General features: G+C 40.9%; 1 protein-coding gene across 1 annotated transcript in view; it reads left to right on the top strand.

Annotated features, from left to right (window-relative positions):
• Window positions 1-613: 613 nt before the first annotated feature.
• thrab (thyroid hormone receptor alpha b) overlaps window positions 614-13,473 on the top strand; it is a 285,769-nt gene continuing 272,909 nt past the window's right edge. Inside the window, exon 1 of the mRNA XM_061908103.1 lies at window positions 614-978. The gene's annotated coding sequence lies outside the window, so the exon portion shown is untranslated. The remainder of the gene's footprint in view (window positions 979-13,473) is intronic.

Here is a 13,473-nt window from a genome sequence, read left to right as displayed (position 1 = left end):
TAGCTCGGTTGGTAGAGTGGCCGTGTCAGCAACTTCAGGGTTGCAGGTTCGATTCCCGTTACTGGCATCCTAGTCACTGCTGTTGTGTCCTTGGGCACTTTACCCACCTGCTCCCAGGGCCACCCACACTGGTTTAAACGTAACTTAGATATTGGGTTTCACTATGTAAAGCGCTTTGAGTCAGTAAAAAAAACATGGTAACACATTAGTATGGGAAACATATTCACCATAAATTAGTTGCTTATTAACATGCAAATTAGTAACATGTTGGCTCTTAACTAATCATTATTAAGTACTTATTAATGCCTGTTTTGGCATGGCCTTATTATAACCTAACCCCTAACCAAATAACTGTAAATTAAGTCTTAATAACTTACAATATGTTCCCATAGTGATCAAACAACTCTAAATCAAGTCTTTGTTATTTAGAAGGTGTTCCCCATATCAAAATGTTACCAAAAACATATAATTTGTCTAGAATTTGAAAAAAATGAAACTTTTGAATTTTTCACTTAAGAAGGGAAAGGTTCGGTACGTCCACCACTGCGTTAGTAATTTGTTCCCACCATTCGGAGCACCGTGGCTACCATGCGCCAAGGCTCCTCTAGAGGGCGCTGCGTCGCTGAAGTCAGCGCACACGCCGTGAGGGGGCGGAGCCAGCGCGTGCACGGCCCCCGCGTGTGCCCCTGACTCGTCTTCTCCGCCAAGATAGCAGCGAGCGAAAGCGCGGCGAGGCGGGCGGAGGGGGAAAAAAAAAAGAAAAAAAAGCAGCCAAACTCGGACGGACCCGGAGAGCTCGTCGGCGGAACCACGGCGGGGTGGAGAAGAAGAAGAAGAAGGAGAAAAAAAAAGGTGGCGGAGGGGAGGTCGGGGACGGCTTACACTTGGACGTGAGCGACACCACCCGCCCCCCCCACCCCCCAGCACCAGCACCTCCAGGACCACCGTGCCCCGCCGGACCGAGCTACCGAAAGAACAGTAAGTGACGTCCCCCCCCCCCTCTCCCCCTCTCCCCCTCTCCCTCCTCCGCTGGAATGGCGCTTTTTCCCTCCAGCATGCACACGTGCGCGCGCAGCCAGATCGCCACGGATCACTCGATGACGATGACGCTCCACTTTTAATCGGCACTCCGACGTCTTTAGCCGCCGCGGTGGCATTAGCGGCCGATGCGACCAGATGTTTGCCGTCTCATGTGGTGCGCGCGCACACACACACACACACGCACGGCCGTGTCGCAAACGACCACACGCACATGTCAGAACGGAATACACGACACCATGTTTATGTGCTCCAGCCTTCACGCATGCGCGCGCCTGGTGTTGACACCCGGCGGACACGCCCACTGTAGCCTTCAATCATTAGCTTAGCACAGTGGTTCTCAACCTTTTTTCAGTGATGTACCCGCTGGGAACATTTTCTTAATAACCAAAGCATTTTTGGTTGAAAAAAAGAGATTAAGAAGTACTTACCCTGTTTCCATATGAGTTGGGAAATTGTGTTGGATGTAAATATAAACTGAATACAATGATTTGCAAATCATTTTCAACCCATATTCTGTTGAATATGCTACAAAGACAACATATTTGATGTTCAAACTGATAAACATTTTTTTTGTGCAAATCATTAACTTTAGAATTTGATGCCGGCAACACGTGACAAATAAGTTGAGAAAGGTGGCAATAAATACTGATTAAGGAATGCTCATCAAACACTTATTTGGAACAGCCCACAGGTGTGCAGGCTAAATGGGAACAGGTGGGTGCCATGATTGGGTATAAAAGCAGCCTCCATGAAATGTTGAGTAATTCACAAACAAGGATGGGTTGAGGGTCACCAATTTGTATGCAAATTGTCGAACATTTTTAGAACAACATTTCTCAATGATCTATTGCAAGGAATTTAGGTATTTGACCGTCTACGGTCTGTAAAATCATCAAAAGGTTCAGAGAATCTGGAGAAATCACTGCACGTAAGCGATGATATTACGGACCTTTGATCCCTCAGGCGGTACTGCATCAAAAACCGACAGTGTGTAATAGATATCACCACATGGGCTCAGGAACACTTCATACAACCACTGTCAGTAACTACAGTTGGTCGCTTCATCTGTAAGTGCAAGTTAAAACCCTACCATGCAAAGCGAAAGCCATTTATCAACAACACCTAAGAACGCCGCCGGCTTCGCTGGGCCCAAGCTCATCTAAGATGGACTGATGCAAAGTGGAAAAGTGTTCTGTGGTCTGACGAGTCCACATTTCAAATTATATTTGGAAACTGTGAACGTGGTGTCCCCTGGAACAAAGAGGAAAATAACCATCCGGATTGTTATAGGCGCAAAGTTCAAAAGCCAGCATCTGTGATGGTATGGGGGTGTATTAGTGCCCAAGGCATGGGTAACTTACACATCTGTGAAGGCACCATTAATGCTGAATGGTCCATACAGGTTTTGGAGCAACATATGTTGTCATCCAAGCAACGTTATCATGGACGCCCCTGCTTATTTCAGCAAAACAATGCCAAGCCACGAGTTACAACAGCGTGGCTTCGTAGTTAAAGAGTGCGGGTACTTTCGCCTGCAGTCCAGACCTGTCTCCCATCGATAATGTGACACGCATTATGAAGCGTAAAATACCACAGCGGAGACCCCGGACTGTTGAACGACTGAAGCTCTACATAAAACAAGAATGGGAAAGAATTCCACTTTCAAAGCTTCAACAATTAGTTTGCTCAGTTCCCAAACGTTTATTGAGTGTTGTTCAAAGAAAATATGATGTAACACAGTGGTGAACATGCCCTTTCCCAACTACTTTGGCATGTGTTGCAGCCATGAAATTCTAAGTTAATTATTATTTGCAAAAAAAAAAAGTTTGAGTTCAAACATCAAATATCTTGTCTCTGTAGTGCATTCAATTGAATATGGGTTGAAAAGAATTTGCAAATCATTGTATTCCGTTTATATTTGCATCTAACACAATTTCCCAACACATATGGAAACGGGGTTTGTAAAATACAGCACTATGTCATCATTTTCTGATTTATTAAATTTTATAACAGTGCAAAATGTTGCTAATTTGTAGTGGTCTTCATTGAACTATTTGGAAAAAAAGATATAAAAATAAGTAAAAACTTGTTGAAAAATAAACAAGTGATTCAAATATAAAGATTTTTTACACATAGAAGTAATCAACTTAAAGTGCCCTCTTTGGGGATTGTATTAGAGATCCATCTGGATTCATTAACTTAATTCTAAACGTTTCTTCACAAAAAAAGAAATCTTTAACATCAATATTTATGGAACATGTCCACAAAAAATCTAGATGTCAACACTGATTATTGCATTGTTGTATTTCTTTACACAGTTTATTAAATTAAAAAGTTAAAGTACCCATGATTGTCACACACATACTAGATGTGGTGAAATTATTCTCTGCATTTGACCCATCACCCTTGACGGCACCCTGGGAGGTGAGGGGAGCAGTGGGCAGCAGCGGTGCCACGCCCGGGAATCATTTATGGTGATGTAACCCCCCAATTCCAACCCTTAATGCTGAGTGCCAAACAGGGAGGTAACGGGTCCCATTTTTATAGTCTTTGGTATGACTTGGCCGGGATTTGAACTCACGACCTACTGATCTCAGGGCGTTCACTTACTGTACATTCATATTTTGTTGAAGTATTATTCAATAAATATATTTATAAAGGATTTTTGAATTGTTGCTATTTTTAGAATATTTTAAAAAAAATCTCACGTACCCTTTGGCATACCTTCAAGTCCTCCCAGGGTTACACGTACCCCCATTTGAGAACCACTGGCTTAGCATGGCAGGGCTGCTTGAACTGAGTTGTGCACACATTAAAAAAAAAAAAAGCGTCCAGATTGTTTCTCCATGTTTGTGCGGATCTGAGCGATGGTTGGACGGCGGGGAAGTCATGTGACCTGCTGTGCATCCTCTCTGTCTCCGCCTGCCCCGGGGGCCTACTTCGGGGGGCCCCGGCGTGACCTACCTCGTTCTTTCCCAGCAGCCGGCACCTCAGCAGGGCCTCTCGCATTTTCTCCTTGACTTTCTTCCTGGATTTTTTTTCTCGACCCTTTTCTCTCTCCCCCCCGGCCCCTCGCCATCACACTGTAGGTCCCCCCGCCGGGGTAGCGGCGGCGCTCTCTTGTGTAACGCTGCCGCTCTGCTCTGCCGTGCAGTGGTGTCAGAGGTGGCCTTCTCCTCTAATCTACTCCACTTGCTGGAGGTGCCAGCAGTCAATCTGCCAGCTTCCATATCTGGAACGAGGTCACCGTCGCAGGAAATGCTTGTATGCAAACTTTGTCTAATGGCCACAACTTCCTTGCACATTTTGGACAATCGCCGTCATTTTGGACAATGGAATTAGAATTATATCTATTATTTTCCTGTATTCAAACACAGTGTCACTATTCAAACTGTTGTAGTGGCCTGTTTTTAATGAATGCTGACTGATCTTTTGCTATGTGTGTGTGTGTGTGTGTGTGTGTGTGTGTGTGTGTGTGTGTGTGTGTGTGTGTGTGTGTGTGTGTGTGTAATATACATACATTCATCCATCTATTTATTTTTCTACCGCATATTCTCTTTGGGGTCGCTGGTGCCTATCTCAGCTACAATCGGGCAGAAGGCGGAGTACACCCTGGACAAGTCGCCATCTCATCGCAGGGCCAACACAGATAGACAGACAACATTCACACTCACATTCACACACTAGGGCCAATTTAGTGTTGCCAATCAACATATCCCCAGGTGCATGTCTTTGGAGGTGGGAGGAAGCCGGAGTACCCGGACAGAACCCACGCATTTACGGGGAGGACATGCAAACTCCACACAGAAAGATCCGAGCCCGGGATTGAACCCAGGACTACTCAGGACTTTCGTATTGTGAGGCAGACGCACCAACCCATTTTAGGTTGTCCTGAAGAATTGGGAGGTAATCCTCTTTTTTCATTGTCCCATTTAAAGCACCAGTTCCATTGGCAGCAAAACAGGCCCAGAGCATAATACTACCACCACCATTCTTGACAGTAGGGTTGGTGTTCCTGGGATTAAAGGCCTCACCTTTTCCCCTCCAAACATATTTCTGGTTATTGTGGCCAAACAGCTCAATTTTTATTTCATCTAGTATCACATGGACAAAGATAAGACCTTCTGGAGGAAAGTTCTGCCCCACTGCTGCTTCATCATGACACATCCTTCGCTGTCGCCCCCTGTGGGGCTGGCAGGAGTACTGCATACATCAAGGGTGCCCAAAATTTATCCAACAAGGGCCGCGTTCAGTAAAATCTAAGGATGCGGGGGACATTTTGTCCATTAAAGATGCTAAAAACCAACCGATGTACGTCTATATATGCCGAGCTATCTGAACGAGACATCCATGGTGGCTCTGTGTTATTTCGTGTCTAAGAACATTTGTGTAATCTAACAACTCGGGCTGTCAAAAAAACGACAAGTTAACTCATGCAATTAATCACAAAATATATTGCATTAATTCATATATACGCCGATTAATCACACAACTTATTTGGCTATTTCACCTTCTATGGATTCTAACAATAAAAATGATTTTGTGACCAAGTATCAGGGTCTCTTTTAGTTGATTTGAGATTAATTAAAATCATGTAAGCGAGTTTATGCTACTAGAAATATTTGTGATTAATCATGATTAATCCAATTTCAAAAGGGTGAATAATCATATTTGTTTATAAAAATGTATCATTTGACAACATTACTAATTACAACTAGATAATAATGAATTCATTCGTTACTATCTGTTGAAAAACGAGCGGCGGGCCAAAATTGGACACCCTTGTCATACGTTATCAACCCTAGTTTGAATGTAGGGCTGGGCGATATATCGATAGTCATTTTCTATATCGCACTATCGTGATATTGGAGTTTACGTTCTCACGCAGTTGCTTTTAGTTGCAGGCATTACACTACAGGCTCTTTCCACTCTTTCCTGTCCCTGCTTCTCACAGACAAGTGCACCTTCTTACATACGTCACATACTGTCACTTCATACGCCCTCGCATGAGAGGTAGCATCATGGGTAACGTTAGCTGTGATGCTAGCGGAGTGGTGCGAGTGGTAATACGAGAGAAAGAAGTTGCCAATCTGGTAACAAATGAAGGAACAATTAATTCCTAAGAAAAACCACACGGGGTCCATCGTATGGCGGTGGTTTGGCTTCAAGCGGGAATATGTCGAACAAGTATGAGGCAAAAGCGTTGTTACAAAAAGTAGCACCTACTGCTAATTTGTAGCATCATTTGAAAAGTCACCTGCAAGAGAATGAAGAGTGGCTGAAACTGCATGTCAACATCTCCGTTTGGTGCCATACCCACCAAAGGCCGAAGCAACCATTTCCAGATCGTATGAAAAAAAATTGTCAACAACAGAATTTAATAATGTCCGTAGTAACCTACCACATAGCAAAGGACATACACTATTTGATTTCCTGTTACACAGATCATTTTTATTTGACAGTTATTGAAATATCTTGTGTGATATAATGCACAAAAGTGCACTTTATTTGTTTGAAACCATGGGTGTCAAACTCCGGCCCGCGGACCAAATGTGGCCTGCCGTGTAAATTCATTTGGCCCTTGAGGCAATAACAAATTAACATTAGAGCTGGCCCGCCGGTATTATAAGGTAGCGGTGACGCTGTAACACCGCATTCACTCATACTTGCCAACCCTCCCGATTTTCCGGGGAGACTCCCGAAGTTCTGTGCCCCTCCCGAAAATCTCCCGGGGCAACCATTCTCCTGATTTCCAACAATATCGGAGGCGAGCGTCAAAGGCACTGTCTTTAGCGTCCTCTACAACCTGTCGTCACGTCCGCTTTTCCTCCAGCCAAGCCACAAAATATACAAGGGTTGTGCACACACATAAGTGAATGCATGCATACTTGGTCAACAGCCATACAGGTCACAGAGTGGCCGTATAAACAACTTTAACACTGTTACAAATATGCGCTACACTGTGAACCCACACCAAACAAGAACATCAAACACATTTCGGGAGAACAACCGCACAGTAACACAACATAAACACAACAGAACAAATACCCAGAACCACTTGCAGCACTAACACTTCTGGGATGCTACAATATACACCCCACCCACCTCATTGTTTAATTTATTAGCCTGTGGAAAAGGTTAATGTTATTTAACTCAGAAGGCTGCAAAAAGAAAAGAGGCATCAAATGTTTGATTTAATATACCATTGATTTTTTTCCGTTTTTTTTATAAAAGTTAAAGTACCAATGATTGTCACACACACACTAGGTGTGGCGAAATTATTCTCTGCATTTGACCCATCAAAAGTTGATTTTGCACTGTTAAACTTATATATGCATTGCGTGTTCCATATTCAGTGTTAAAGCAAATCATTGTAGCAAACTGAGCAATAATTAACGTTTTATTCATGCACTTTCTCTTGCTACTTCAATGCTTGAATGTTTGATTCATTTATTATTGTTAATTTATTTTCGAATGTATTATTAGCCTGTGGAAAAAGTTTATTTTGATATTTACCTCAGAAGGCTGCAAATAGAAAAGAGGCATTACATTTTTTTTTCAAATTTTATTTGACATGCCATTGATATGTTGAATTATTATTATTTCAAGCTCGATTTTGCATGTCATTATAAAGTTATATAAGCCTTGCTTGTTCAATATTCAATGCAAAACTTGTTTGAGTCCCTATTAAAAGGTTAATTTGTTCAACCTCGGCCCACTTTGTATCTGAGTTTGACACTCCTGTTTTAAACTATTGTAGTGAAGTTCTGTACTAAAAGTGCACTTTATTGAGTGTTGTTTTGATACGTCATCTTAGTGACATCATGCACAAAAGTGCACTTATAGCTTGTTTTAAAATGTCTCTGACAATCTTGCACTTTCTGTTTTGGAAATGACTTGAATGTTTGTGCCCATGCTTAATAACTGTTTAATAAGTACAGTTTTGCTAAATTGACTTAGTTGTGGTTTCCCTCTCTGCATGAAAGTTTAAAATGAGCATATATTTAATGTAGACACATAGAATCATCATACTGCTGTGATTATATGCATCAAGTGTTCATTCAAGGCTAAGGCAAAATATTGAGATATATGTCATGTATCGCGATATGGCTTAAAAATATCAAGATATTAATAGAAGGCCATATCGCCCTGCTCTACTCTCTTACACAACAAACCTGGTCTGAACGCAGAAATGTTGCGCCTATTGGAGAAACCAGGATGAACGCAATCGACTTATCTCAAAAAAGCCCGCAGAATCCGATCTGACTTATTATCTTGTTGACATATTTCCCTTGAAAAAAAAACCCTTCGTAGAGGCCTGTTGCTTGTTTAGTGGTTCACATAGCTGGTGTGACATTGATTATGCCTCCCCTATTCCCTATCGATCTGTCTTTGACAGGTTTTCGCTTCCATGCTCGCTGCTGTCAACCTGCTGGACTGGGAAACACGACGTAGTTCTTCACTCAGCGATTCCCCAAACGCGCTCTTGTTTTGAGTCCGTCACGGGACCGACTAACGCATGAATGCATGGCCTCCACAGCCACAATGTTTTTTGATGTTGCGGATTGATTGTGTTGCAAAGATGTTTGCACCAGCATGACGGTGTTATTGACGCATTGAGGCTGATACAGTGTGTAACAATGATAATGCATGGCTTGTTTACCATCAGTATGACCTGACATGACTGCTGCTTGTCCCTTAGGAGCCAGGCCCTGAGCGCTTTCCCGTGTGTGTGTGTGTGTGTGTGTGTGTGTGTTTGCCCCCCGCCTAATTAGATTATAGCACCTATGTGCCTGCTGACTTCATAGGATCTATTCCACCCGGGGTGACTGAGGCCAAGCGGTGAATGTCATCTGATCATCAAGGGGGTGCTCGCCGCAGGCGGGCTAGTACATAAAGACGTAAAGATTTGCTAGCTTGCTTACAATAGAAGTTCTTCCGGGTTCGCATCAGAGATAAATTGTTTACCGGTGTCGTTATCTGGCAATTTCACCTATACGGAGATTGGCTTTATTTATTACAGTATTTTTTTTTACAACTCCCAACACATGTACATCAGCAGATACGGTAGACACACACAATACCAGTATTTATTGTAAATTGCATAATATAAGGCCACTATTTTTTTCCCTACGCTTTGAGCTCAGCGGCCTATATAACGGTGCGGCTAATTTATGATTTATGAAAAAAATTGACTGAATTATAAATAAATAAATAAATGGGTTGTAGTTGTATAGCGCTTTTCTGCCTTCAAGGTACTCAAAGCGCTTTGACACTACTTCCACATTTACCCGTTCACACACACATTCACACACTGATGGAGGGAGCTGCCATGCAAGGCGCTAACCAGCACCCATCAGGAGCAAGGGTGAAGCGTCTTGCTCAGGACACAACGGACGTGACTAGGTTGGTAGAAGCTGGGGATTTTATATTTATACATAAATATTAATATATTTATATAAATATAAATACAAATTATATCAAAATAATACTTAAATGGGAAATACTAAATGTTCAAAGTATCTCAAACAAAGATTTAACAAAGTGATTACTGCAAACGAGCGCATTCTTGACATATTTCGCCCTTCTGGATTACCTCTTGAGGAACTCTGAAGAAATGTTCATCCTTTTCGTGATTTCAACAGTTCAAACAACCTAAAACAACGCAAGCAAAGGGCATTTTTCTTCAAGAAAGGAAAAATGCCGCCCAGAAGGCAATGGCAGCACAGCACTTCGAGCCTAACATCATTTTATGAGCCGGACGTGACGTCATGTAAATACAACCTATTAATTGGTCGGAAATGAGATTTAAATTTAAATGAAACCTCATATTTGTTGATGCATAATTGGTGTGTTATTTATTGTTTGTGTCATGGTGCCGTCTTTCGGACGAGTTCGCTCACAACGGGTTCAGGTCGGGCTGGGCGATATGGCCTTTTTTAAAATATCTCGATATTTTTATGCCATATCGCGATACAGGATATATATCTCAATATTTTGCCTTGAATTGACACTTGATACATATAATCACAGCAGTATGATGATTCTATGTGTCTACATTAAAACATCTTCTTCATACTGCATTAATATTTGCTACTTTTATACTTTCATGCAGAGAAGGAAATCACAAATAAGTCAATTGACCAAAATTGTATTTATTAAACAGTTATTAGCAGGTGACTTTTCAAACGATGCTACATATTAGCAGTAATGCTACTTCTGGTAGCAACGCTTGTGCCCCACACCTGTCAAATTAAAGTCGTCTATTCGACATCTTCCCGCGTGAAGCCGAACCACCGCCAGACAATGGACCCCCTGCTGTTTTTCTTGGGGATGAATTCTTCCATCATTTGTTACAAGATTTGCACCTTCTCTCGTATTACCACTCGCACGGCTCCGCCAGCATCACAGCTAACGTTACCCGTGCTGCTACCTCTCTGCTCGGGGAGGGCGTGTGACATTGCACATGCTTGTTTTAAGTCTCTTTGAGAAGGAGAGACAAGAAAGAGGGAGAGACGCATGTAGTGTAATGCCCGCAGCTCAAAGCAACTGCATGAGAACATATACTCGAATATCATGTTACAGTCATTTTTTATATCGCACAGATATAAAAACCTGCGATGTATCGCGTATATAGATTTATCGCCCAGCCCAAGGTTCAGGGTGGGCAAACTTTTTGGCTCAGAGGCCACGTTGGCTTTCGAAATTTGACAGACATGATGCATTTCAAAGAACATCATGTCTTTTGGAACTCAGAGTAGACTTCCCATACATGGGCTATACATTTTTTTTTCAACATCATTATATCAGAACCTCAAAAATGGTATTACAAGGTGTAAAAGGTCTCTTTGCCGTGAGGGTTCTCCTGAATCCGAAAGATCCTCCGTGAGCCGGGTAGACAGTTTGAATACAGTCTTTTTTATTTAAACCCAACAGTCTGGAATTTCTTTTCAGCCGATTGTAGCTGAGATAGGCACCGGCAGCCCCCGCGACCCCAAAAGGGAATAAGCGGTAATAAGTGGGTGGATGGATGGAGAGTATTTTTTTTAGCCGTGTCGCTCTCGCTTTCTCTCCAGCTCCCAACTCCAACCCCCGTGTCTCGTTCCGGCTGTTGCTAATAAAGGCGACAGGTGGTTAGATAACAAGGCCCTCTTAGGCCATCTACTCACCTGTCGCTGTCTTCGAGGCCAGTCCTCGCACACCCCGTTCCGCGCCAGGCCCACAGGCCACGCCCCTCTCCACACAGGGTTAACACTTAGATTCTCTTTCAGTGGGAGCAGTGTGGTTGATCACCCTTTTTTTTGCCAATGCGTCGAAGTCGAGTATAAGTTTTGTCGTGGCAATTCTCAAAACAGATCTCTGCTTAATTTGGTGGAACTAACGGGCGGGATGCGGCCGTAGTTTGACCATCCTTGGTTTAGACTTGAGCTTTCAACCGGATGTACAAGCGCCATTCCGTCTTATATCCATCCATAGCATTTTTACTCCTATATAGATTCTTCATTGTAAGTTTTACAATATAACCAAAACAATTCTTACTTACTAAACCGTCCCATGTGTGATATTTGTCGGAGTGTTTCCATGCATATTTGTACATGCTATTGTATTGTAATAAAGCTAGCGTCGTTAGCATTAGCAAATATGCTAACATGATTACAAGTGTTTTTGTTAGTACCATTAACTTACAATGGCATTCTTTTTGTATTGTTTCAGTTTCACAGATTCCTCGGTAAATTCACCAAAATGTCACTGTGGAGTTATTGAGTCTCGTTAGCTATTTGGAGAGCAAGCTTGCGCAGCTCTTGGGTCCATGACGATGATTTCTGTTTTGTTTGATCAGCCGTTTTTTGATAGATTGTTTGGTAAACGTGTAACATGTTCTATATGTTATAGTTATTTGAATGACTTTTATCATAATATGTTACGTTAACATACCAAGCACCTTCTCCGTTGGTTATTTTTGCGTCATATAACGTACACTTATTCACTCTTCTTTATTTATTTTAAATTGCCTTTCAAATGTCTATTCTTGGTGTTGGATTTTATCAAATCAATTTCCCCCAAAAATGCGACTTATACTCCAGTGCGACGTATATATGTTTTGTTCCTTCTTTATTGTGCATTTTCGGCCGGTGCGACGTATACTCTGGAGCGATTTATAATCCGAAAAATATGGTATATCAGATTGTAGGTGTTTCTTGTTGTTGTTGTTTTTCCCCTTGGCGTTCATATTTTGCTGTGTTTGTTGCATTATTGTTGATTGTTAAATTATGTGGCTTGACAGGGGGTGTGACGTTCATATGTTGTCAATATTCAGTGTTTTATCCTTCATAGTTAATATTGTACATCAGGGGTCACCAACGCTGTGCCCGCGGGCACCAGGTAGCACGTAAGGACCAGATGAGTAGCCGGCTGGCCTGTTCTAAAAATAGCTCAAATAGCAGCACTTACCAGTGAGCTGCCTCTATTTTTTAAATGTTATTTATTTACTAGCAAGCTGCTCTCGCTTTGCTTGACATTTTTAATTCTAAGAGGGACAAAACTCAAATAGAATTTGAAAATCCAAGAAAATATTTTAAAGACTTGATCTTCACTTGTTTAAATAAATTCATTTATTTTTTTACTTTGCTTCTTATAACTTTCAGAAAGACAATTTTAGAGAAAAAATACAACCTTAAAAAATATTTTAGGATTTTTAAACACACACTGTTTTACCTTTTAAATTCCTTCCTCTTCTTTCCTGACAATTTAAATCAATGTTCAAGTATTTTTTTTATTTTTATTGTAAAGAATAATAAATACATTTTAATTTAATTCTTCATTTTAGCTTCTGTTTTTTCAACAGAGAATATTTGTGAAATATTTCTTCAAACTTATTATGATTAAAATTCCCAAAAATTATTCTGGCAAATCTAGAAAATATGTAGAATCAAATGTAAATCTTATTTCAAAGTCTTTTGAATTTCATAAAAAAATTTTGTTCTGGAAAATCTAGAAGAAATAATGATTTGTCTTTGTTAGAAATATAGCTTGTTATAATATATAATGTGTTATATATTATAACAAAGTGCAGATTGGATTTGAACCTATTTAAAACATGTAATCAAAATTCTAAAATTAATCTTAATTAGGAAAAATTGCTAATGATGTTCCACAAATTCTTTTTTTTATTTTTTCAAAAAAATTCGAATTAGCTAGTTTTTCTCTTAATTTTTTTCGGTTGAATTTTGAATTTTAAAGAGTCGAAATTTCAGATAAACTATGTTTCAAAATTAAATTTTAATTTTTTTCGGGTTTTCTCCTCTTTTAAACCGTTCAATTAAGTGTTTTTTTTCATCATTTATTTTCTACAAAAAACCTTCCGTAAAAGGAACAAAAATGTACGACGGAATCAAAGCCAGAAATACCAATTTTTTTATATATATATAGATT

The sequence above is a fragment of the Nerophis ophidion genome, linkage group LG08, assembly GCF_033978795.1.
Source record: "Nerophis ophidion isolate RoL-2023_Sa linkage group LG08, RoL_Noph_v1.0, whole genome shotgun sequence".
In the NCBI taxonomy this organism is placed as follows: domain Eukaryota; kingdom Metazoa; phylum Chordata; class Actinopteri; order Syngnathiformes; family Syngnathidae; genus Nerophis; species Nerophis ophidion.
The sequence above is the reverse complement of the archived record's forward strand: the minus strand, read 5'-3'. Positions and strand labels throughout refer to the sequence as shown.